The 25,624-nt window shown below is 47.6% G+C and overlaps 1 pseudogene; it reads left to right on the forward strand.

The window, feature by feature from the left end:
• The first annotated feature begins 20,555 nt into the window (after positions 1-20,555).
• On the forward strand, positions 20,556-23,919 carry LOC109732396 (heat shock cognate 70 kDa protein-like; annotated as a pseudogene).
• The last annotated feature ends 1,705 nt before the right edge of the window (positions 23,920-25,624 follow it).

Consider the following 25,624-nt stretch of genomic DNA (forward strand, 5'->3'; position numbering starts at 1 on the left):
CACAATTGCTAACACTCACGCGATATTTATGGGTTCAAAGTTTTAATCAGACACAGAGAAAGATAGGGGCTTATAGATTCGCCTCCCAACCTTTTACCTCAAGGGTAATGTCAACAATAATAGTTCATGATGCCTTACATCCAATTGGATATATATATATCAGGATCTTTCCAACACAATGTGCTTGCCAAAGGATAAAATGTAAAAAGAAAGGTGAAGATCACCATGACTCTTGCATAAGGTATAAGACAAGAATAAAAGATAGGCCCTTCGCAGAGGGAAGCAGAGGTTGTCATGCGCTTTTATAGTTGGATGCACAAAATATTAATGCGAAAGAACGTCACTTTATATTGCCACTTGTGATAGGGACCTTTATTATGCAGTCCATCGCTTTTATTGCTTCCACATCACAAGATTGTATAAAGCTTATTTTCTTCACACTAATAGATCATACATATTTAGAGAGCAATTTTTATTGCATGCACCGATGACAACTTACTTGAAGGATCTTACTCAGTCCATAGGTAGGTATAGTGGACTCTCATGGCAATACTGGTTTAAGGGATGTTTGGAAGCACAAGTAGTATCTCTACTTGGTGCAAAGAATTTGGCTAGCATGAGGGGGAAAGGCAAGCTCAGCATGTTGAATGATCCATGACAATATACTTTATTTCGGATATAAGAAAACATAACCCATTACGTTGTCTTCCTTGTCCAACATCAACCTTTTAGCATGTCATATTTTAATGAGTGCTCACAATCATAAAAGATGTCCAAGATAGTATATTTATATGTGAAATCTCTCTTCCCTCAATATTATTTCATGAATTGTTCAAGTGACCAATATAATGTTTGCTAACCTTCAATAAATTTACCACCTCTACTTCTTATATGTGAAGTCATTACTCCCCATGGGATAAGAATATGAAACATATATAATTTCAGATTTATGACATTCCAATCATTCAACCATTTACTCATAGGATATAAGTGAAGCACACGAGTAAATGACAAACTACTCCTAAACGATATAAGTGAAGATCAATGAGTAGTTAAATAATTATGTAGCTATGTGAAGACTCTCTCTCATTTAAGAATTTCAGATCTTGATATTTTATTCAAACAGCAAGCAAAACAAAATAATATGACATTCTAAGAATAGCAAACATCGCGTGAAGAAGCAAAAACTTAGGATCAACCGATACTAACCGATAGTTGTTGAAGAAGAAAGGTGGGATGCCTACCGGGGCATCCCCAAGCTTAGATGCTTGAGACTTCTTGAAATATTATCTTGGGGTGCCTTGGGCATCCCCAAGCTTGAGCTTTTGTGTCTCCTTAATTCCTCTTATATCGCGGTCTCCCTAAATCTCAAAAGCTTCAACCACACAAAACTCAACAAGGACTCGTGAGATAAGTTAGTATAAACCAATGCAAAAACCTTTTCATACTATACTGTAGCAAATCACTAAATTATTATTAAAAATTTCATACTAAATTCCTCTGCATATTTAATAGTCCTATCCTCAAATAGAATCATTAAACAAGCAAACATATGCAAACAATGCAAACATAACAGCAATCTGCCAAAACAGGACAATCTGTAAAGAATGCAGCAAGATCCATACTTCCCTAGCTCCAAAAATTATGAAAGAAAATTCCCACTGTAGTAAATTCATCAGAACTTATTATGCAAAAGGTTTCAACATTTTATCACATTCTGACTTTTCTAGGGAATTTTTGCAACAGCGGTAAACTTTCTGTTTTGAAACAGCAACATGTATACTTGCAAAATAAGCATGGTAAAGGCTATCCTTGACATTTTTATTGAAAATAGAGATGCAAAACATTATTCTAAATAACAGCAAGCAAATACTAACAAAATAAAATGTCCAAGCAAAACACATATCATGTGGTGAATAAAAATATAGCTCCAAGTAAAGTTACCGATGAACGAAGAAGAAAGAGGGGATGCCATCCGGGGCATCCCCAAGCTTAGGCTTTTGGTTGTACTTGAATATTACCTTGGGGTGCTTTGGGCATCCCCAAGCTTAGGATCTTGACACTACTTATTCCATAGTCCATCGAATCTTTACCCAAAACTTGAAAACTTCACAACACAAAACTTAACAGAAAACTCGTAAGCTCCGTTAGTATAAGAAACTTAATCACCACTAAGGTACTGTTTTGAACTCATTATAAATTCATATTGGTGTAATATCTACTGCATTCCAACTTATCTATGGTTCATACCCTCCGATACTACTCATAAATTCATCAAAATAAGCAAACAACACATAGAAAACAGAATCTATCAAAAACAGAACAATCTGTAGTAATCTGTATCAAACGCAAACTTCTGGAAGTCAGAAAAATCTGCCAAACTAGGACGACCTAGATAATATGCTTATTGACATACTACAATTGGATTCAGTATTTTATCACTTTCTGGTGATTTTTAACAAATTTTTTCGTGAGCAGAAAGTTTATGTCTTTTTCAGCAAGATCAAATAATTATCATCCAAGAAAATCCTATAGGTCTTACTTGGCACAAACACTAATTAAACATAAAACCACATATAACTAGAGGCTAGATGGTTTATTTATTACTAAACAGGTACAAAGAGCAAGGAACAAAAATAAAATTGGGTTGCCTCCCAACAAGCGGTAACGTTTAACGCCCCTAGCTAGGCATGATGATTTCAATGATGCTCACCTAAAAGATAAGAATTGAAGCACAAAGAGAGCATCATGAAGAATATGACTAGAACATTTAAGTCTAACCCACTTCCTATGCATAGGGATTTTGTGATCAAACAACTTATGGGAACAAGAATCAACTTGCATAGGAAGGTAAAACAAGCATAACTTCAAGATTTTAAGTACATAGAGAGGAAACTTGATATTATTGCAATATGTAGAAGCATATGATCCTCTCTCATAATAATTTTCAGTAGCATCATGAATGAATTCAACAATATAACCATCACATAAAGCATTCTTTTCATGATCTATAAGCATAGAAATTTTATTACTCTCCACATAAGCAAAATTCTTCTCATCAATAGTAGTGGGAGCAAACTCAACAAAATAACTATCATGTGAAGCATAATACAATTGAAAATTAAAATCATGATGACAAGTTTCATGGTTATCTTTATTCTTTAGAGCATACGTGTCATCACAATAATCATCATAAATAGGAGGAATGCTTTCATCATAATAAATTTGCTCATCAAAACTTAGGGGACTAAACATATCATCTTCATCAAACATAGCATCCCCAAGCTTGTGGCTTTGCATATCATTAGCATCATGGGTATTCAAAGAATTCATACTAACAACATTGCAATCATGCTCATCATTCACATATTTTATGCCAAGCATTCTATGTAATTCGTCTTCTAGTACTTGAGCACAATTTTCGAAATCCTTATTTTCACGGAAGACATTAAAAAGATGAAGCATATGAGGTACCCTAAATTCCATTTTTTTGTAGTTTTCTTTTATAAAATAAACTAGTGATAAAATAAGAAACTAAAGGATTCGATTGCAAGATCTAAAGATATACCTTCAAGCACTCACCTCCCCGGCAACGGCGCCAGAAAAGAGCTCGATGCCTACTACGCAACCTTCTTCTTGTAGACGTTGTTGGGCCTCCAAGTGCAGAGGTTTGTAGGACAGTAGCAAATTTCCCTCAAGTGGATGACCTAAGGTTTGTCAATCCGTGGGAGGCGTAGGTTGAAGATGGCCTCTCTCAAACAACCCTGCAACCAAATAACAAAGAGTCTCTTGTGTCCCCAACACACCCAATACAATGGTAAATTGTATAGGTGCACTAGTTCGGCGAAGAGATGGTGATACAAGTGCAATATGGATGGTAGATATAGGTTTTTGTAATCTGAAAATATAAAAACAGCAAGGTAACTAATGATAAAAGTGAGCGTAAACGGTATTGCAATGCTAGGAAACAAGGCCTAGGGTTCATACTTTCACTAGTGCAAGTTCTCTCAAAAATAATAACATAATTGGATCATATAACTATCCCTCAACATGCAACAAAGAGTCACTCCAAAGTCACTAATAGCGGAGAACAAACGAAGATATTATGGAAGGGTACGAAACCACCTCAAAGTTATTCTTTTGGATCGATCTATTCAAGAGTTCGTACTAGAATAACACCTTAAGACACAAATCAACCAAAACCCTAATGTCACCTAGATACTCCATTGTCACCTCAAGTATCTGTGGGTATGATTATACGATATGCATCACACAATCTCAGATTCATCTATTCAACCAACACAAAGAACTTCAAAGAGTGCCCCAAAGTTTCTACCGGAGAGTCAAGACGAAAACGTGTGCCAACCCCTATGCATAAGTTCACAAGGTCACTGAACACGCAAGTTGATCACCAAAACATACATCAAGTAGATCACGTGATATCCCATTTTCACCACAGATAAGCACATGCAAGACATACATCAAGTGTTCTCAAATCCTTAAAGACTCAATCCGATAAGATAACTTCAAAGGGAAAACTCAATCCATTACAAGAGAATAGAGGGGGAGAAACATCATAAGATCCAACTATAATAGCAAAGCTCGCGATACATCAAGATCGTGCCAAATCAAGAACACGAGAGAGAGATCAAACACATAGCTACTGGTACATACCCTCAGCCCCGAGGGTGAACTACTCCCTCCTCGTCATGGAGAGCGCCTGGATGATGAAGATGGCCACCGGTGAGGGATCCCCCCTCCAGCAGGGTGCCGGAACAGGGTCCCGATTGGTTTTTGGTGGCTACAGAGGCTTGCGGCGGCAGAACTCCCGATCTATTTTGTTCTCCGATGTTTTTACGGTATATGGATATATATAGGCGAAAGAAGTCGGTCAGCGGAGCCATGAGGGGCCCACGAGGGTGGGGGCGCGCCCGGGGGGTAGGGCGCGCCTCCCTGCCTCGTGGCTTCCTCGAAGCTTCCCTGACATCTACTCCAAGTCTCCTGGATTGCTTCCGTTCCAAAAATAACTCTCCCGAAGGTTTCATTCTGTTTGGACTCCGTTTGATATTCCTTCTCTTCGAAACACCGAAATAGGCAAGAAAACAACAATTTGGGCTGGGCCTCTGGTTAATAGGTTAGTCCCAAAAATAATATAAAAGTGTTTAGTAAAGCCCATAAACATCCAAAACAGATAATATAATAGCATGAATACTTCATAAATTATAGATACGTTGGAGGCATATCAATGCCGAGTTTGTTCATGCTATCTGAGGGCAGCAAATCTAATCCTGGAGACCTTTTACTATGTGAGGGCAGCAAATCTAATCCTGGAGACCTTTTACTATGTGAGGGCAGCAAATCTAATCCTGGAGACCTTTTACTATGTGAGGGCAGCAAATCTAATCCTGGAGACCTTTTACTATGTGAGGACAGCAAATCTAATCCTGAGACCTTTTACTATATGAGGGCAGCAATTCTAATCCTGGAGACCTTGTACTATGTGAGGGCAACAAATCTAATCCTGGACATTCTCTGTTGACTTGTCCACCAGCCGCCACTTTATAGCCTTTTTTCAACCAATAATAGATCTGTTCCTTATCCAGTTTGTACTGCGTTTTCCCATTATTTCCCTTTTCAACCAAGAGACCGGTTGGGTATCCGGTCTCTGCTACTTTCACCATATTATTTCCTCTTTGAATCAAGTCCTAGATTCATGCTACAACTTCCCCCTTTCTTCGTTGTTTGAACAAAGTCCTAGATACAAATGCATGAAGTAGCTTTACCTCTAATAATACTAAAAATTTAGGTGGCTTTGGAAGAGCTGGTGGGAGTAGAAAAAGATGTACATGCAGACACGTGGGGAGCTGGGGCAGTAGAGCAAGGCCGCTTTCGAAGAACTTATACCTGAGGGTCGTCGGGATGTCGGCGGCGGCAGGTCGGATCTGCGCACAATACGGCAGGGAGGAAGAAGGGTCGGAGGATCTCCCAAGACAGTGCTGTGTCAGAGAGAACGGCACGGGCAAAGGATCGGGCCCCTCCGGCAGCTGTGGGTTTCCTCCCTCGCTGGCGATGATCGCGTGAACGATGCACCTAGCCCTCTACATACACCAGCCGAAGGGATTCGGCCGGATCTGTGACCAGCGGTGAGCAGAGACAAAATGTCGCTAACGCTGTCTTGTTTATATCTGGAGAGGATGAGAGAATGAAGAGAGCAACCCTAGTAAAGCAAGCGCTCAGGCCCCTGCGTGCATATATAGTGGAGTGATTATCTTTTCTCTCTCCACAACAAGCGTTTGAATTTGTGTACGTGGCATTAAAGAAAAGAAACTCTCTATTTAAGGTGACTAACTGTACGACTCGTACTTACTACTAGTAGTAGTAGTAGCAGTAGTAGTATTGTTCACTTGTGCTCCCCGGCCCTCCATTCATTGAACAACCCCACGGGTGAATAAACATATAGTACTAGTATTTATATAGAACGAACAAGCTCAAACTATTTTCGCGTAGTTAAAAGTTGAGGGTGGGGCTTTTCCCAAGCAGTACGCGCGGCAGTTTTCGCCTAGGCGGTTTGACAGAGAGGCGAGGAGGGTAAGGGAGTAGCAGATTCAACTTACTTACTGCTGTAAAGGTTGGGTTGTGCGATTTGACGGTGCGTTACTGCTGGAAAGACTTGTGATATGACTACTCACTATAGTCATGAATTACTGGCGGTACGACCGGGGTGATGCCCCCCTTCCGTTCCGCACTCTAATCTGGTGCATGACATGTATTACGTCGACCCAGCTGCAGGATGCTACTGGCTCTCCCACATGCCGGCGAAGTAGTACGTAGTAGTAAGAAGGAGCAAAGAATCATGCGGTATAAGTCTTTCTAGAGATTCCAACAAGTGACTACATACGGAGCAAAATGAGTGAATCTACACTCTAAAATATGTCTACATACATCCGTATGTTGTAGTCAATTTGAAATGTCTAAAAAGACTTATATTTAGGAACGGAGGGAGTAGTAGTACTACTACTCACGTCGGAGGAGTGCGAACCACGGCAGCCCAGTGAATTAGCAGTAGAAAACAATGTGCTGATATGGCCATAAAAAACAATGTGCCACGGTCCAGACTGTAGCATGTACAGTACTACTCCTCTTTGTTTGGATCCCTGAGTTAGAGCTAGTTTGGGTTGAAATAGCCTCAAATTATCCAAACAGGAGGGGTTAGTTTGAGCCAGTTTGCTCTAACCCAGCTAAAAAAACTAGCCCGGTGGAGAGGTTCCAATTGGGTTAGTTCTCCTCGGGCCCACTAAAAGAGAACTAAAAAAATCCCCCTGCCCGCACCAGATCGCTCCCTCCGCCCCCCCCCTCGCATGACTCCTCTCTGTTCCCCATCGGGCCGCCCGCCCAAGCGTCGCTCCACCGCTCGCCCTCTCTCTCCTCCGGCCTCCGCCGCCCTCCTCCGGCCGCCCTCTCCCAAAGGCCTTCGAAGCTCGCCCCGCTCCCCCTTCACTGGTCTTTTTTCTCCCTCTGTCTTGCGCGGCGGCGGCGCATCTACCAGGGAGGTCGCGAGAGGGGTGAGTTTATTCGTTCCTTCTCTGTCTCACAGCCATATCATTGATCTTGCTCGCTCTAGCGCTAATTCTGATTTGGAAAAGTAGATCATGATTAAACTTGGTATAGATTTGTGGTGCACGCATGGAATTGTTTGATGCTGCTTGAGGAGGTAATAAATCTTTCTAGAGGCCGGAAGATTCAGTTCACCTTTCTAGGTATTTCAGTTTCAGGCTTGCATTCTTTCTAGAGGCCCTAAGAATCAGTTCACCTTTCAAGGTATTTCAGTTCCAGGCTTGCATTGTTTCTAGAGGCCCAAAGATTCAGTTCACCTTTCTAGGTATTTCAGTTCCAGGCTTGCATTATTTCTAGAGGTCCAAAGATTCAGTTCACCTTTCTAGGTATTTCAGTTTCAGGCTTGCATTATTTCTAGAGGCCCAAAGATTCGGTTCGCAATCGTCGGCAAGTGGCCCTGCTACCCATGCCGGTGTCGACCTCAACTCACAAGCGCCGGCGTTGGAGCGGTTCCCGGGGCTTGGGATCTACAGAGCCTTCCTCCAGAGCGGCGATGACGAGCTCCTCCCTGGGTGTGTGAGGGGCTCCGGGCTCCCTCCCTATCGTGAATGACTTCCGTGATGAGTTAGCTCATGCTTTGTTTCATGGAGTGTATTTTTTTGTGAAGCTTGATTGAGGACTTGTATGTTTAAGTGGGATATCTCAATTGTATGGACAAAGTAAAATTTATCATGTTTTGCATGCTTGATTTGTAAAGATGGTTCGTTTATGTCAATTGTGAGCAGGAGGAGGCCACACAAGAGCCGGCCACACCAAATCCGGCAGGAAATAGGGTCCAAAGTAGTCAAATGATTGAGAAAGAACATTTATTGTCAATCTAACCCTGCCATCCATACACCTCTTTGGTTTAGAGTTGGTTCAAGGTTAGAATCTAACTCTAACCTCTAACTGAGTTAGAGTTCTCCTCGTCTCGGTTCATCGCCATCATACTTTCCCCATTTCTGTGTTTTAAGTATCCTGCGAATCAAAGAGGCCCTTAGACTGGTTTAGGTCCGGTAGTTTTTTATAAACGTGTTATGTCCAAAATTTAATGAACGTGCTCCGGTTTCTATGAAAATAATTCGGTTTCATGTAGTAAGTCATTTATTTATTTATTCTTCTGCGGGAGGTTTGCATGTAATTCGTGAGGTCTGAAATGTAATGTACCCCAGCATATGCTCCGAGTCGTGCATGCACTACGACCCAGATGCTCTATGTCCCACATGTCGGCGAATGGGAGCACGTGGAAATAGCCTAGGAGTACATATAGGAGGATAAATGCGTGAAAAAATATGTACGGTGAAGCATAGCTGCGGTTCGAAAAGGAGACCTAAAGTGATGACAGGTATAGGTCGCACGCACCCAACTAGTGGTAGTACTAGACATACGACTGCTTTTTCCCTAAAAAAAGAGGTACGAGTGCTCAGTACTCCTATTCTATCAACGCGAGTCCCATCTGACAACAGCGTCCGTGCTACAGCTAGCTCTTCTCCCTCCTTTCTCTCTTCTAATTCTAAACTCAGCCGAAGCCCGGTGGGCGGGGTGGGGATTTGCCGATGGTCGGTTTGCTCAACTGCGGCCCCACCTCACAGTGAAAACGATCCTACTGGAATAAAAATGCCATATACTCCTATAGTATATCTATATCTACACTCTTATAAAAAACAGAGTTGGTGATGATGGTGTGCCTGCCATCCTGCAACATAGGTCGTCCGATTTATATCTGACGGATAGGAAGGAAACTATGGCAATTTTGTAAAAAGGTACCCACACACCTCCCCACATTTGCAAATAAGGCCTTCCCTCGTTCATCCTTTTCTCTCACAAGATAAACTAGTCATAAAAATGCATCTTGATGTTACGTGCAACACACAGGCATCTTGCTAGTACTAATAAAACATTAAGGCCATGAGGCGATGCAGTGCTGGTTACAGGAGGCAAGAAGAAGAAATGCATCCATCGACGACGTCCACCTCCTCGACTCAGGGCGTCGGCCCGCCGAACGGCGGCTAAGTAGCAGCGGCTTTTGTGGCCAGGTCGACGTGCTTCTGAACAATGGTGTCCAAAGATTCCAGCCGCTAGAAGAAGGCCAACGTCTTTCTATCCTCACTGGCCTTGTAGTGGCCTATGTAGACGATTTCCTCGTAGACGTGGATGTGCAGGTCGACGATTTCTTGCATGGCGAGGCGATGCGCAACGAGCGCGGCCTCGAGGTGCACATTCTTCGTCGCGTCCTCTGGCACCTGCAGGGCCACCAGGGCTTGAAAGAGTTCGCCACCATGGAGGCCGATGAGGGTGGCAGGCAATGAGGAGCCTAGGCGCGCGGGCTGGAGCAGTACGGCAAGGTCATCCGCACGCTTCTTGACGGCGGTGAACTTGCGGATGGAGTTGACCATCATGTCGTCCATGCGAGAGGCGAAGCCGGCATCAGCGAGGGATACGACACCGGCGGTCGCCAGCACCGTCTGGAAACGCTGCACGGTGCGGGGCCGCAGGCCGGTGCCTTGGATGATTTGGCACAGTCGACTGCCACTCGTGTCCATCACCTCCATATGTGCTTCTGACTTCTGGTCACTTGGTCTTGGATTGGAGTGAGCAGTGTTGCGCAGAGACTAGGAGTTGTGGGGCGCCTTTATACGAGAATCCAAACTCTGTTGCATTCACATCGTGCTAGCTCTATTCTGCTTCTCCAATTAATTCCCTCTACATGTAATTTGAGGATGCATCATTGACTTTTCAAAGTCTCGGGAACTGCTACCCTCTCCCTCCTTGGCATTCAAGCACCTATGGAGGCGACTTCCGCTCGCGTCTATCGCGTGTCAGGAGACGTTCCCGTCGACGACGAGGTGCCTATGGTGACTTCGTAAATTTCAAGATGATAGTACTAGTATACTCAATATTGTGCACCGCGACCAAGGCGGAGAGGAAAACGAGAGAACTACGTATTTATTTACGGTGTAGATTCACTCATTTTGCTCCATATGTACTCCGTCTCGGTGTAGTCTAGTCACTTGTTGAAATCTCTAGAAAGGCAAATACTCCTTTCTGGTTTACAGGGCTATACTAGCAAGTAATAGTGGGCTCACATAGAAATTTTGTCTCATGCAAGACCCTGCCTATATGCGTGCTCCTGAGAACTAAGCATAGCTCAGTTGGCAAGGTGCGGGAGTTCGCAGCTAGCCCACCAGGGTTCAAGTCTCGGCTTGAGCGTTTGGTGCTCACGGAGTTTTCTTCTATAAAAAATGCAAACAGGCTAGTATAGCCTGGGTTGGACTCGTTTATTTATATGCGTGCTCCAAGGTTCGCAACTGCCACATTCGGGTTGTGCTTGGCTCTTCGCCTCTTCGAGAAGACGAAAAATGATGTTACTACTACTGCTTCTACAATATCGAATCCACTGCTGCATGTCCGTCCACTGCGAGCGGGAGGGATAGCTTGTTGTAGTACTATAAGCAAAAGCATGTCCTCGTTTGCGAGCCACCGCGCGCATGGGTGAGGGAGAAGGCGTGTAGTAGTAAAATCAAGCTTCTCCCCATTGTACGAGTTGACGCGACACATCATAGCACTGGCCCCACATGGTTGCCTCTAAACTTGGCTGAAAGACCCGCAGTGTACAATACTTCATTTACTGCAACCTCTAACATTTACCCCACCACAAACTAAAATATATATTCCTGTCTTGACCAGATGAGCGTGCAAACTAGAATCACCAGGATGACAGGAAGGGCCACAAGATTATTTTAATAAAAAAAAAGCATGGAGCCGATCCCAATGATTTTAAGCTTACAGGCACGGTACACGCTATCCTAGACTACTCTACACATGAAACTGCCACACGAGTGTTCGGGCTGCGCTTGGCTCTTCGCCTCTTCGGGAAGTCGAACAATGATGGAGTACTACTGCAGTGGAGGAGTACTACAGTATGCTTCTGGCCATCTGACACCGATTGAACTGCTGCATGTCCACCGCGTGCGGGAGGGAGAGCGTGTAGCGAACGAAATCTTCTCCTAGTCCTGCCAGCCACCACGCTCATGGGCGAGGGAGGGATGCAGCTTCACTGACCTACTGCTCCTCCCTTTGCGTGTATGACAGGTGGGCCCAACAGGTCGGTGGCCCACCTGTCATGCAGCCAAAGGCAGGTGCGGTTAAGGCGAGAGGGCGTTGTAGTAATCAAACTTCTCGGTCTTGTACGAGTTGACGCGACACATCAAAGCACCGCACTCGATATATTTCAATAATTTGCGTTTACCGATGCATTAATTACAACACATGCATGCATGCCGTGACTCTCCTTTTGATACTTGCATGTGTTGATTTAATGCACCTTGAAGTAGTATGAATATGTGACGGTAAAGCTTTGTAATGCCCCGGCCTTAATAAAGCGAGAGATGGTTGTGCACGAGGAGGGCGAGATCATGCAGACAGAACAGGACCCGACAATGGAGCTCTCTATGGTCTCGATGGACCTCACCTTGCTCCACTGCCCCTTGTGCCTCCGCCCCATGAAGCCTCCAGTGTATGAGGTTCGAATACACCTCCTCCGTTCGGCTGATAGAGCAAGGTGCAGGTTTCTTGATTGATGTGTTGTTCGATTGATTTGTGAAGTGCAAGGGAGGGCACCTGGCCTGCGCCGACTGCCGCGTCGAGCGCCCCGGGAACCAGCGGCAGTGCCAGAAGTGCGAGCGCGATGGTGGCTTCGACGTGCGAAACACGGCGGAGGACGCCGTCCTCTCCTCGGTGAGGGTGGAGTGCCCGCACGAAGGCGGTGGGCTCTACCTCACTTACCACAAGCTCGCCGATCACCAGAGCGTGTGTCCGCTCGTGCCCTGCAAATGCCCCGTGCCCGTCTGCGGCTACGAAGGCGCACCGCCGGCGCTCTCCCACCACATCAGCATCGTGCATCCCATGCCCGTGCACAGGATCCAGTACGGCAAGGTGCTCCAGCTGCAAGTGCCACTGTCGGAGCCATGGCTCTTGCTGTTCGTGGAGGAGGACGACCGCGCGTTTTTCTTGGTCGGCGGCGTGCTCGACATCGGCGCGCCTATTGCCGTGTCCGTCATCTGCATCAGAGTGGGGTCGTCCCCACTGCCGCACTACGTGGCCAAGCTGTGGACGAACGGCCCGCCGGTGGAGCCCAAAGGCAGGACCGATGCCGTCAAGGTGGAAATGGAGGTGACAAGCAACACGGATCCCGGCGACGTCGCCGTGCACGAGATGACCTTCTTCACAGTTCCGCCCAAGCTGCTAGCCGGGGCTAAGCTGGTGTCCTTCCACATTTAGATTGACAAGCTCTCGTCCTAAATGATTCTACAGTGTCTTATGTTTATCTTAGTAATATGCTAATTTAGGGGTTAGCTCGGTCTACTTTAGCTTAAGAGATGGTGGGCTTTGGTGGCGATGCAGCAATTACTTCGACATAGATCAACAGTTAAAGTAATTTCCAACAGTCGAACGGATATTTTGTGTCTGTTGGATAGTATAAAGATCCTTTGGGTAACAGCTTATAAGAAGTAAGTATAACAGCTTATATGCTTGTTTGTTCAGGAAGTGTTGCATACTTGTGCGAGTTGACGCGACACATCAAAGTATTATTACTACTAGTAGTACTACTACTAGTAGTACTAACATAGGTAGTAACATAGATGCCACATAAGCAAAAATGATGAGGTGGCAAGTAATTAATGAGGAGAGAGGCAAATAGAGTATGTTACCATCACATAGCGCTTTCCAATGCAAAATGAGTCTACAAAGTAATAAATGAAGACATCTAGTACTATCTCAAGGCCAAGGAGGAATGTGAAACCTATGATAGAGCCAATCGGATGGTTGAGAACACTACGATTCGTAGCTACAGATGCGTGTGTGAGAGAGGACAAGGGCGTGCGTGCACCTCTTCTCTTCCAGTATAACGTACTAAACTCAGAGTACAAGTGTATGTGGGTGGCATCGACCTAGGGAGCTAGAGATGGTGCGTGCAAGAAGTCCCGAGAGATAGGTGTAATGCGTCTGGAAAAAAGACTAGTCTATAGCTCGCCACGAGGCTATTCCTGTCGAATGCCCCAATAAGCGTAAGATATGTATCCGACAGTGCCAGTTATTGCACGTACACAATAGTAGAAAAAGAACTAGTACCATGGCATATGCTACACCACGGCCGAGAACACGTGCCCATGTTACTCCATCCAGGAATAGTGCCGCACTTCAAAACTAAACCGTCAATAAATTTTGAGCGTGTCTCGTCACATTCCAAATTACTACTACTACCACGCTATATTTAATTGCAAACCTGTTCACACCGATCACAACCTACTCCCTCCGTCATCACCGTGACCAAGGATGAGGGGAAAACGAGAGAACTTAATGTTTCTTTGCTAATTAATAGCAGTGCATGCAATGAACTAAACACTGCATGTCATGTTTGGTAGTCTCAAGTCATTAAAAGCATGCACACCCACATCTCAAGAAACAAAAAACGAGGTAGAAGTTAATGCACCGCACCTAAGTGTTTTGAGATTATTTGGTTTCCCACTTAGGAGCGTATTAGTACTCGGTTATAAACACTACTATGCCAAGATGACTGCACATTCCTCCTCAACTCCTCATCCACAAAAACAAACAAGTCATTCAGCATCCTTCCCTTGCGTCTGCCATGGCCAGCGTGAGTTCTGGGTCGAGAGATTACCACCAGGGAGAGGCGAGCATGGAAGCGGAAGCACGAGAGATGTCCCACCTCGCCTCGAAAGCAGCCGACATGTCCCGCTGCGCGGGAGTAGCAGCACATAGGTCCTGTCGCGCCGCCGAAGCAGCACGGAGGTCCCGCCGCACCGTCGATGTAGCAGACTGCTCCGGCCGCGCCGCGGAAGCAGCAAAGATGTCCCGCCGCGCCGCAGCGTCCTGGGAAAATGTCTCGCGGGCAGGCGACGACTCTTACAGGCGCATGCATGCGATCGTCCATAGCCAGATGGATCAGATGTCCGGCTGGGCGAGGTTGCAGGACGACATGAAAGCCTCGTTTGAACAGGCTACCGGCGTCATCCCACAACTAAGGGAGGGCAATGAGAGGCTTCGGGCCGAGCGCGACCTGCTGAGGGCGAAGATCGTCTGAAGTGCAGAGCAGCAGGAGGAGACCAGTGCGTTGTTGAAGAGGACCGGCGTCATCGTCAAGAAACTTATGGACGAGAATGACATACTCCGCATCGAGCGCCAAAGGCTGGTGGAACGGATGCTCTCAAGCAGCGTCTTGAGGACACGACAGAGCTCATCGCCACTCGCCGCGGAGACTAATTCCCGCCGCTTGCAGCAACGCATCAAGAAAGTAGAGATCAGCGAGCCAGATCGTTGTCTTCCTTCTTTTGCCCTTCGGGGGTAGCCGCATGTGGCTTTTTTAATTATCTTCCTAATTATGTAAGACAATTATTATCCACTGTCGTCCTTATATATTCATCAGTCTTATATATTCATCAGTCTTGCTATAAGTCGCAGTAGATGCTATATAGGTCCGTCGGATCTTACATCAAGATCCGTGCAAAAATTTCTTTTCAGATTTTATTTTCTCTCTCTTAAATCTCAGTCAAGGGAGACATAGCCACGCCATTAAACAGAGGCTCGGGCGCCATTAATGGAGATCTTGGGAGAGAGGTGGACGGTAGATGGAGGTCAAAGGGCTCTCCTTCTGATAAGCACGCGCAGGGGTCTGATCACACGCCTCCCGTACTCAAATAGCTACCCTGCACGGCGCCTCCTAACTAATAAAAAAGGGGACGCGTGGCTGCACGTAAATGGTAAATAGAACGCCCACGGTTTCAATAATACTTGTGTTTCCGATTGTAAGTGACAACACTTGTTCCAAAATGACTTTGTTGATTGTTAATGTGTGCGCCTTCGCAAATCGAACAGCAAAATTACCACAACATGTTGGTGCCATGTAATGACACCAAGCCAAGTTTCATGATTTTCATGCGTGTTTTGGATTTACAGAATTAAAAAAACCAAGTTTCTCAATGTTTCCAGCCGAGCCACGACGCCCAGATGTTTGAATTTCATTCTCATTTCTTGCATGCATGGGACCTAGAAATTTACCCGAGGACACACATGTCATTTTTCAACCAACTTTGGTGCACTGGAGCATGTGCTTGTATTTCAAATTTGAATTATGCACACAAAGGTGACACGTCCCCTCTCAGAACCACGAGCCTTCTTTAGAGAAGCTCCGGTTTGCAAGAGGCTTATACCAAAACTTGTTCCTATTCGGCCATTTTTTACCACAGCATGGTAGTACCATAACATGACACCATGCCAAGTTTCATAATTTTCAGGCGTGTTTTGGATTTACAAGAATTTTAAAACCATGTTTCTCAATGTTCTCGGTCGAGCCACGATGCCCAGATGTTTGAATTTCATTCCCATTTCTTGCATGGGACCTAGAAATTCACCCGAGGACACACATGTGATTTTTCAACCAATTTTGGTGCACGGGAGCATGTGCTTGTAGTTCAAATTTGAATTATGCACATTAAATCTCAATTAATGTATAAAAAGGCCAAACAAACCCGGAATAATTTCAAAATTTAACGGGGCACTCATTTAGTTCTATGTTGCCTCTGTTAAGAAACTCAAGGGGGGCAGCGTATATCGCTTCACACTCAAAGGTGACACGTTCCCTCTCAGAACCACGAGCCTTCTTGAGAGAAGCTCCGGTTTGCAAGAAGCTTATACCAAAACTTGTTCCAAATCGTACAATTTTTTACCACAACATGTTAGTGCCATGACATGACACCATGCCAAGTTTCATGATTTCCAGGTGAGTTTTGGATTTACATGAATTTTAAAACCAAGTTTTTCGATGTTCTCGGCCGAGTCACGATGCCAAGATGTTTGAATTTGATTCCCATTTCTTGCATGGGACCTAGAAATTCACCCAAGGACACACATGTGATTTTTCAACCAACCTTGGTGCACCGGAGCATGTGCTTGCAGTTCAAATTTGGATTATGCACATTAAATGTCCAAAAACTCAATTAATGTATAAAAAGGCCAAACGAACCCGGAATAATTCCAAAATTTAACAGGGCACTCATATAGTTCTATGTTGCCTCTATAAAGAAAATCACGGGGGAGGCAGCGTATATCGTTTCGCACACAAAGGTGACACGTTCCCTCTCGAAACCACGAGGCTTGTTGAGAGAATCTCCGGTTTTGCAAGAAGCTTATACCAAAACATGTCCCAATTCAGCCAAAAAATATACATATGAAAACAGGGTTTAGATTATCCCGAACATCTCGCTACCTAGACCAATGTACTCTTATTTGAATTCAACATAAAATCGATACAAATATTTGAATTGGAGATCGTATGGTACATGTAGTTCATAGTGAAATATGATTACTGCTATATGCATGTTTTTTGTTATCAAGATAATATTTAAATGATTGTATAACTTGACAACAATCGTATTCAAATAAGCAAAATTGATTCAAATTTAGTCCATATGGTAGACGACAATATATATGTTCATAGGATGGAGTAAAATGTTCATATATGATGGAAGATCAAAATGTAGGACTACATCCATTATAAACCGCAAGGTCACCTAACGATATATTCGAATTCAACATAACGTGGATTCAAAAATTGTAATTCGAGATCCTGGCATTTGTAATCATATAAAAAGGGACATGACTCTTTCTTTTTGTGGGAATTGATTTGTTTTTTGTTGTTGTTGAGGGAAGTGCGAATCGATTTGGTACTGTACATGATAATCTTGTTCTCCCGATTTTTTTTACATTTTTTTTTGTAGTTTTTTCAATGACATCTATAGCAATATAGTAAAAGGGGACATGACTCTCTTGTGTCTTATATGAATTGTTTTTTTGTACACGTTAAGTTTGTGCTGCCAACAAGGAATCCGCGCCTTGTTATCCCAAAATTTTCAAGCTCGAGTATCTTTTGTCTCATCTGCTTTGAAACTCCCGCCTCTTCAACCCGCTCCGCGCCTTGTTATCCCACAATTTCGACGCGCGCGAAAACTCTCTCCTCAGCCGGAAATGCCGGCTCGACGTCGCGGTGTCAAAACCGGTGGGGGTACGCTGGTAACTTACCCTACATTTCGGACAAGCGCGTCCCTAAGCCATGGCTCCCCCTACCTTCCCCTTCGCCCCCCCATTCGTACACCGAGACCGCCAAAACCCGCGAAACCCCACACTCTTTCGTCGGCCTCCCGACCGCCGCCCAGCCGGAGACTCTTCCCCGACGACTTCGTCCACCGCAACAACCCGTCGTCCCTCATCCACCGCACCGGATGAGGATCCCTCGTCGATCTCGTCGTCCCGCCGGATCAGCCGCCCCGTCCTCCACCTCCAAGGAGCAGCCCCGATGTTCGCCTCGTCTATCGCGCCACCTCCATCCCCACAGCACCGTCTTGACCTGCCCCACCGGAACCGCAGCACCCTCACCAATTCTTCCGATGAAGCCGAGGCCCACTCGGCGCCACCAAGGAGGTTCTGCACCCACCGCTGCATTTTATTTTTTATTTGATCTCATGGGGCTGCCGGTGCTCGATACCGAGCAGCCATGGGGGGTCTCCATCGACGGCGCCGTCGCCGGCCACTTCATCCACGGCGTCTCTCCCCCATGTCGTTGCTTCCTCGGTGGCGACTTCCACACCGGCACTAGCTGCAGCTGCTCCGGGTCTCGCTCGCGCTGCTGCTGCTCCGGCTCTCGCTCGCGCTGTAACTCTTTTGTTGCTGTCGGTCGCGCTGCTGCACTGCTCTTGCTTTCGTTCGTGCTGCTGCTCTTCTCATAGTGTGATGTTACTCATAATGTCCAATGTCTATTTATCGTGCTTAATCCCCATCATGGAGTCTTCGAAATATTATTGCGTATGAGGTTTGTTCAAGCTTGGATCCTTTTCCCCGTGTTCCCGGTGCCTTTCTGAAGCTTGATGACGTGACCTTGTGAGCTCCGTCATGGAGTCATCCATACATGGAGTACGTGATTTAAAGAGTTAATAACACTTTTAGTACATAAATTTGTACTGGTGGGAACAGATTCATACAAGAACTAAAAAACCACATAAAAATGGTCCTTAAACTTGATTCCGTCATATCTGCCGAGGCGGCGTCTGTTCCCGTTAACTACGCGCAGATGGCACGCCAGCAGGCCCTCGCACCGCCTGTCCATCTTTATGGGACCTACTGATCAGTGGGTGCAAGAAAGAAAGATCAAATTCGGGCGCTGGGAAATTCGAACCTGAGACGTCGCTCAAAAAGCGGATCGCATGCACGCGCGTCATAACTACTCAGCCAGACAGCCAGTCCTCGGTTAAACTTCTGAGGTATACTCTGACCCTTGTTATCTTTGAGAAAAGAAATTTCTACCATAGTTGATCACCTGCACGTCAACGTGTGGTGCATCTACTTCACGATCACCCGCAGTCCCGCAAGGAAGCGCATGCGCTGCGCGTATGCTTGGTCGCACACCATGCATGTAAGGAGAAGACGGAAAGGCCAGCGCATTCTCCTTCTTTCCCTTGTCGATGTTCACCGGCAGCTCGAGGAGGGAGCTGCACCACGCCGAGGTCGAGGAGCCGGCACACGGCAAGCTCGATCTGGCTAACGAGGTAGTATGCGGTATGTGATCAAAGAACGCACAACGAAATTACATCGAACGGACAAGCAAACGCACATAAACGGACTGTACATCATTTAAAAGATCATCGGAGTTCATCGCCGGACAAGTTATTAACTTCACCAACCAAAAACGATAAAAGCATAGGAAGAGGAGCGTCTTCGCCACTTTCTCGCCAGGCCTTTCCTCTTCCGGTCACCGGCGTAGCTGTAAGCATCCGCGGCTGATGGAGGATCTTGGTCGTCGGAAGAGGTGGAGCTGTGGTTGTCGACGTCGCCGTCATCGGATCGTAGTCGGAGAGGCGGACCAGCCCCTTCATCCGGCAGACTGCCCTGTCTTGCTACCGCTTCAACTTCGCGAGCTGAGCCGCCTCCGCCGCTACCTCCTTCGCCTCGCGCTCCGCCTGGTCTATGGCAAACCGGAGCGCCTTCATGTTCTTCCGCCGTAGGCGGCGAGCGTCCGTCTCCAACATCGTGAGCGGCCGGCAGTAGATCCAAGAGAGGAGCTGCTCGTCCTCATCGGGCTTCCTCAGCATCCTGCGGCGGCGGCGCACGGACTGCTCCACCGCGTGCCTCTCTCTTGCCTGTTGCCTCTCGCAGCGGGCGGCGTGCGCCTTCGATTCCGTAGTGCGCGTGCGGGTAGGCGGCACAGGCACTAGCACCCACCGCTGCTCGCGCGGAGCAGCGGCAGTGCATGGACTGCTCCGCCGTGTGCCTCTCCCTTGCCTGCTGCCTCTCACGGCCGGCGGCGCGCGCCTCCGATTCCGAAGTGCCCGTGTGGGCAGGCGGCGCGGGCACTAGCACCCATCGTTGCTTGTGCGGAGCAGCGGCCGGCAGGGGAAGGGGACGATGTGGGGCCATAGCGGACTGCGCCGCCCGGCCGAAGCTACGCGCGGGACAGGAGGGGCCAGGTCCGGCCGCGTCCGCGCTGCGGCGGCGCTGCAGATCTGGAGCTGCCCCCGGTGTCCGTCTTGGACCTCTCCAAGGCAATGCGGAGGACCAGCTCCTCGTTGACATCGAGGTCAAAACCGAAGTGGCTGTGGGAGCTCGACATTGTGCCGGATTGGATTGGAATCAGTGCAGGGAGGGGAGAGAGAGCGAGAGAAGAGAGTGAATGAGCTAGAGTTCCGAGCGAGGAACCGGATGAAGTTTTTTATGGACAACCATGGGGTCGTTCGTGGGCCGCACTTGTTAGACGGATGCGCCCGGACGTGCCCAGGCCGCCCCATATCCACCCTATATTTGGGCTGGATATGAGGGACATCGAACAGTCTAGACGTTTAAGATCGGTTTAAGGCGTTCAAATGGATTGGTTTTTTTTTACCGGTGCGCCCGCCCAAATATTTAAGACGGGTTTAGTGCGCCCAGACTCCAGATGCTCCTACTAGCGCTGCCTTGGTGAAGACAACGGTGACCCACCTCACTCTGTGTGGAGTGACAAGAATATAAAAGGCTCGTCTCTACATTGAGCAGCATTAGTTACCCGTTTGGTTGGTTAGTAAGTGCGTGCGAGGTACGTAGCTACCACAGCTCCTCCGGCCGCAGGATCAAATCCCTGTTTGTGTTTTTATGCTTCTCTTTATTTTTTACACCCACTGATGAGTGCACCGCTGCGCCAAGTTAACAGGGGCAGACGCTGCGCTGTTAGATTTGACGGGAGTTGTATGAAAATGTTCTGTTATGCAAGTTTCAGGACCACTTTTATGGAGTTTTTTAGTTCTTATATGAATCTGTTTCCATTAGGACAAGTTTATGTACTAAAACTGGTATTAACTCTGATTTAAACAAAGAAAAACCGAATGCACACGGTGCTTTTAGTACGGATTACGAGCTTTGTAGAGATCGATGCGCCGTCTCTTCGTGGAGTAGTGCAACCTTTTCGTTTTATCTTCCCATAGCTCCCATTAGTATAAACTTGGTCTCATCAGTTCTTTGGCGTTGCCTCTCGTCGGCAAGTGCATCGTTTCAGCTCCCTTTAGTTGCGATGACGGAGACGGGTGATGACCTGGGCGGCGCCGTGATGGGCATCGACCTCGGGACGGCGTGGTCGTGCGTCGGCGTGTACCGGCAGGGCCGCGTGGAGATCGTAACCAACGAACACGGCGGCCGGACAACGCCGTCATACGTCGCGTTTACCGACACGGAGAGGCTCGTCGGTGACGCGGCCAGGTACCAGGCCGCCCGGAACCCCGCCAACACCATCTTCGGTGAGTGCACATTGTCTCTTTTTTTAGTTTTGAACATTGTCTCGGCTTCTTGAATGGCTAACCGGTTATGTGTGCTAGGTACCAAGCGATTGATGGGAAGGAGATTCAGCGACGCGTCCGTGCAGGCCGACACGACGCTGTGGCCGTTCAAGGTCATCGCCGGCCGCGGCGACAAGCCAATGATCGCGGCGAGCTACAAGTGCAAGCCGAAGCTAGTTGCCGCTGAGGAGATCGGGTCGATGCTGCTCGCGAAGATGAAGGGGGACGCCGAGGCCTACCTCGGCGCCCGAGTCACGGACGTCGTGGTCACGGTCCCCGTGTCCTTCGACATTCTACAGCGTCGCGCTACCATGGACGCCTTCGCCGTCGCGGGGCTGAACGTCATCGGCGTCGTCCACGAGCCCGTGGCCGCGGCCATCGCCTATGGCCTCCACGAAAGCACGGAGGCGAAAAACGTGCTCGTATTACCTTGGAGGTGGTACCACCAGCGTGGCGCTCCTCGCGGTTGCGGCTCGCAAGATCACGGTCCTGGGAACCGCCGGTGAACCCCATCTCGGCGGCGAGGATTTCGACAGCCGCATGGTCGAGCACTTGATCGATCAGTTCAAGACAGGGCACAATAAGGATGTCAGTGGCAGCGCGAGAGCTCTGGTGAGGCTGAGGGCAGGGCCGGTCCTGAGGGGGGGCAGGAGGGGCGACCGCCTCGGGCCCCCACGATCGAGGGCCGCCCTCCCAGGTACGTACGTATAGCTTGTAGCGTACGCACGCAGTGCAGCCGAGCGCACGTAGTGCTTTCATTCCTCTCCGATCGCTGAATGCCCAAGGTAGCTGGGCCTGTACTGGATCGCTCCACCTAGCCCAAGTAGTAATAGCTACGTTGATGTATCTGGAGCGTCTAATCCCCTTAAATAAAGCTGGACCGTCGGTCAGGATCGGGGGCTAGGAGCCAGGGCACATTCCACTAGCACGCGCTGTCACACCTGATGCGACGCGCTGCCCTTTTTGCCTATGAGATCGCCACAGTTAACCTAACGCTTGCTCGAGAAGGAGACCCAAAGATACATGGCTGCGCGTCGGAGCCGGCGGCGCACCGACGTGTAGTTTGTGAATCTGAGCGTTGTCTGCCAGGTCAATGTCTTCCGCTGTACAGTATCACTGACCGATATGCTTCTACAGTTTGGGAACAAGGATTTTATGGTGTAGATCTTAAATAGATTAAGAACAGGATGATGTTCTGGATGCAAATCGTGACGAGTAGTTTTGGGTTGAATTATAGGATGGCACAATAAATTTGCACAACTAGTAGGAGTAACTTTGCACGGTTGCAGTTTTGATTTCTAATCTATAAAGAATATTTTGCATATCATTTTTATTTATTTGCTCCTCTAATCTTAATTTCTTGGACACTGCTATTTATAGAATAATACTCTTACCATTAAGCAGTCCAAGAACAACTATGTTTTTTGATCAAATTTCTTTTAGCACTATTCATGGAGTCATTGTCTTCGAACCTTCTGTACCTGAAACCACATAACTATGCTCCATCGTTCTAGTAACCTTGATAATTAACTTGCCTTCGTATTTCCAAAGATGTCTTTTGATAACGACATTCATATATTTTCTATATATATAGGGATACTTATAAGATCACAATGACACAAATATCAAGTGTTCACGAAAAACATTTTATATATATACATGTATTGATTATTATTAAGGGCCTTAAAATTTAGTTTGGTCCCGGGCCCCTAAAATCTCAGGACCGGCCCTGGCTGAGGGCAGCCTGCGAGCACGCGAAGAGGACGCTCTCCTCGGCGAACTGGGCTGCCATCGAGATCGACTGTTTGCTCGACGGCATCGACTTCCGCACGGCCATCACCCGCGACCAGTTCGAGGACCTCAACTTAGACCTGTTCTGCAAGTGCTTGGACCCCATCAAAAAGTGCCTCAGCGACGCAAAGATCCGGAGGAGCGACGTGCACGACGTCGTCCTCGTTGGCGGGTCCACTCGAATCCCGCGTGTGCGGCGTATGCTTCAGGACTTGTTCGATGGGAAAGAGCTCTGCCCAGACATCAATCCCGAGGAGGCGGTGGCCCACGGAGCTGCCATCCTCGGCGCCATGGCCAGCCGCGTGCCCGCTGGTGATTTGCTGGACCTGTTCCTGCTGGACACCACGCCGCACTCGCTCGGCGTCGAAGAGTCCGGAGATGGCATCATGACTGTGATCGTCCCAAAGAACACTACAATTCCCATCAGGAGGGAGCAGATTATTTCCCTCCAGTCCCATCACAAGAAAAGTATCGTCATCTCGGTGTTTCAAGGGGAGAATGCCACTGCACGGGAGAACAGGTTGCTCGGAGAGCTGAAGCTTTCGGGTGTCCATCATGGTGATGGACCGCACACCGGAGCCAAGCGCCAGATTTCAGTGTGCTTCGACATCGACGCCGACGGTGTCCTGACAGTCTACGCGACAGACAAGGCGACCAAGCGTAGGCACCAGATGAAGTTCATGGACAAAGGGCAGCTAAGCAGGGAGAAGATCGCGAGGATGGCCGAGGAGGCAGCGGAGTACATGGCAGAAGACGCGGAGAAGAGGGAGAGGGCGGAAGCAAAGAATCTGCTCGAAGAATACTTGTACCAGATGCGCCGTGAAATCGAGGTTGAGAGGAAGAAGGTGGACGATGCGATGTCTGCCGTCGAACTGATGATTCAGCAGGTGCTCGACGACCAGGTTTCCAGCGCCCGAAAGTTCCTAGACGATTTGGAGGGGCTTAAGAAGTCAGCGAAGCATACAAATTGTTGGAGAGCAGGGTCATGCATAATGTTCATCTTTGGCCGTGTACAATGCTAGATGTTTAGGGAGATGCTTAGAAAAATAAACGGGGTTTTTGTGAAGCACCGGTGCCTATTTTTAGAAGAGAGACGCTTAATTAAGCGTCTATCAAATACAAATAAGCACCGGTGCTTAAAAAAAGCCTGATTTATTTTTCTAAACACCCCTTCTAAACACCTTGCATTGTACAAGGCCTGCCGCGTGTTAACTTAACATTAGTTGGGAGCAGTGCTATAAGGACAAATTATTTTCGCTCGAAATCTGGATGATATCAATTCTTCCGTTAGAGCATCTCTAATAATACTCCGTTAGATGATGTAGGTGTAAAAATAACTAAATTTTGCATCTCTTCAACAGATGATGTAGATGCAAAACATTTTACATCTCCACTTCTAGAAGATGTAAAATACAACACCTGGATGCCAACCGTCAACCGCCCTTCAGTTTCACGCCGCGTGCCCACTTTTCGCCGTACTACCGCCACCCGCCCACTAGGCCACGCCGCCGCCTCGGGCCACGCCTTGCCGCCTCCCATGCTGCCGATTCTGTCGCTCCTCCACCGCTGGCCGCCGCCGCACGCCGCGAATAGTGAGGTTTTTTGCCGCTGGCCGATTCGGCCCCGCCGCCGTCTCTACTATCGTCGCTGGTCCTCCGCCAAGCCCCGCCCCACCTCCGCCCGCCGCCGCACGCCGTCGCCACTCAATTCGGCTCCATCGCCATTCCCGTCGTCGCCACCGTGTCGCACGCCATGCCGCCGAAGAAGATCCCAAGAGCAAGACAAGATTCTTCGGAGTGCGAGCGAAGCCTTCGGGCAACTATGGCGTCGAGTTCTTCGACGAGGGCTGCCGCTTCTGGCTCGGCACATACCCGACCGTCGAGGAGGCCGCGCGTGCGTACGACGTGGCGGTATGGCGTGCGGGAGGCCGTGGATGGACCTCAACTTCCCGAAGATTGAGACACAAGCGAAAGCGGAGTTCCTCGTGCCGGGGGCTATTCAGATGGAGGAGATGACAACGACGAAGAAGAAGAGGCCGACCATTGTCGTTGCTCCCGGCTATGGCTACAAGGCAACAATGTCGAGGTTCACGTGGGAGCATCCGGAGTATATGTTCAAATTGAGCGCGAGTTCTACTGGAAGCGTGAGGCTGAGAAGTTCTGGGGGACCCCGGAGGAGGAAAACGAGGAGTATTGGATGCCCTCGGAGGAGGACAACTAGTTCGATGGATGTAGTAGTTGAAGTTTCTAGTTTTTACATCTTCACATTTGCATCATCTATTGGAATTAGACTTTTACATCACCTATATACATTATCTGTTGGAGCTTCTTCTTTTTTAAAGATGTAAAATGCACTTTTTGATTATGTAA

The sequence above is a fragment of the Aegilops tauschii genome, chromosome 3 (genome assembly GCF_002575655.3).
Source record: "Aegilops tauschii subsp. strangulata cultivar AL8/78 chromosome 3, Aet v6.0, whole genome shotgun sequence".
Lineage (NCBI taxonomy): Eukaryota > Viridiplantae > Streptophyta > Magnoliopsida > Poales > Poaceae > Aegilops > Aegilops tauschii.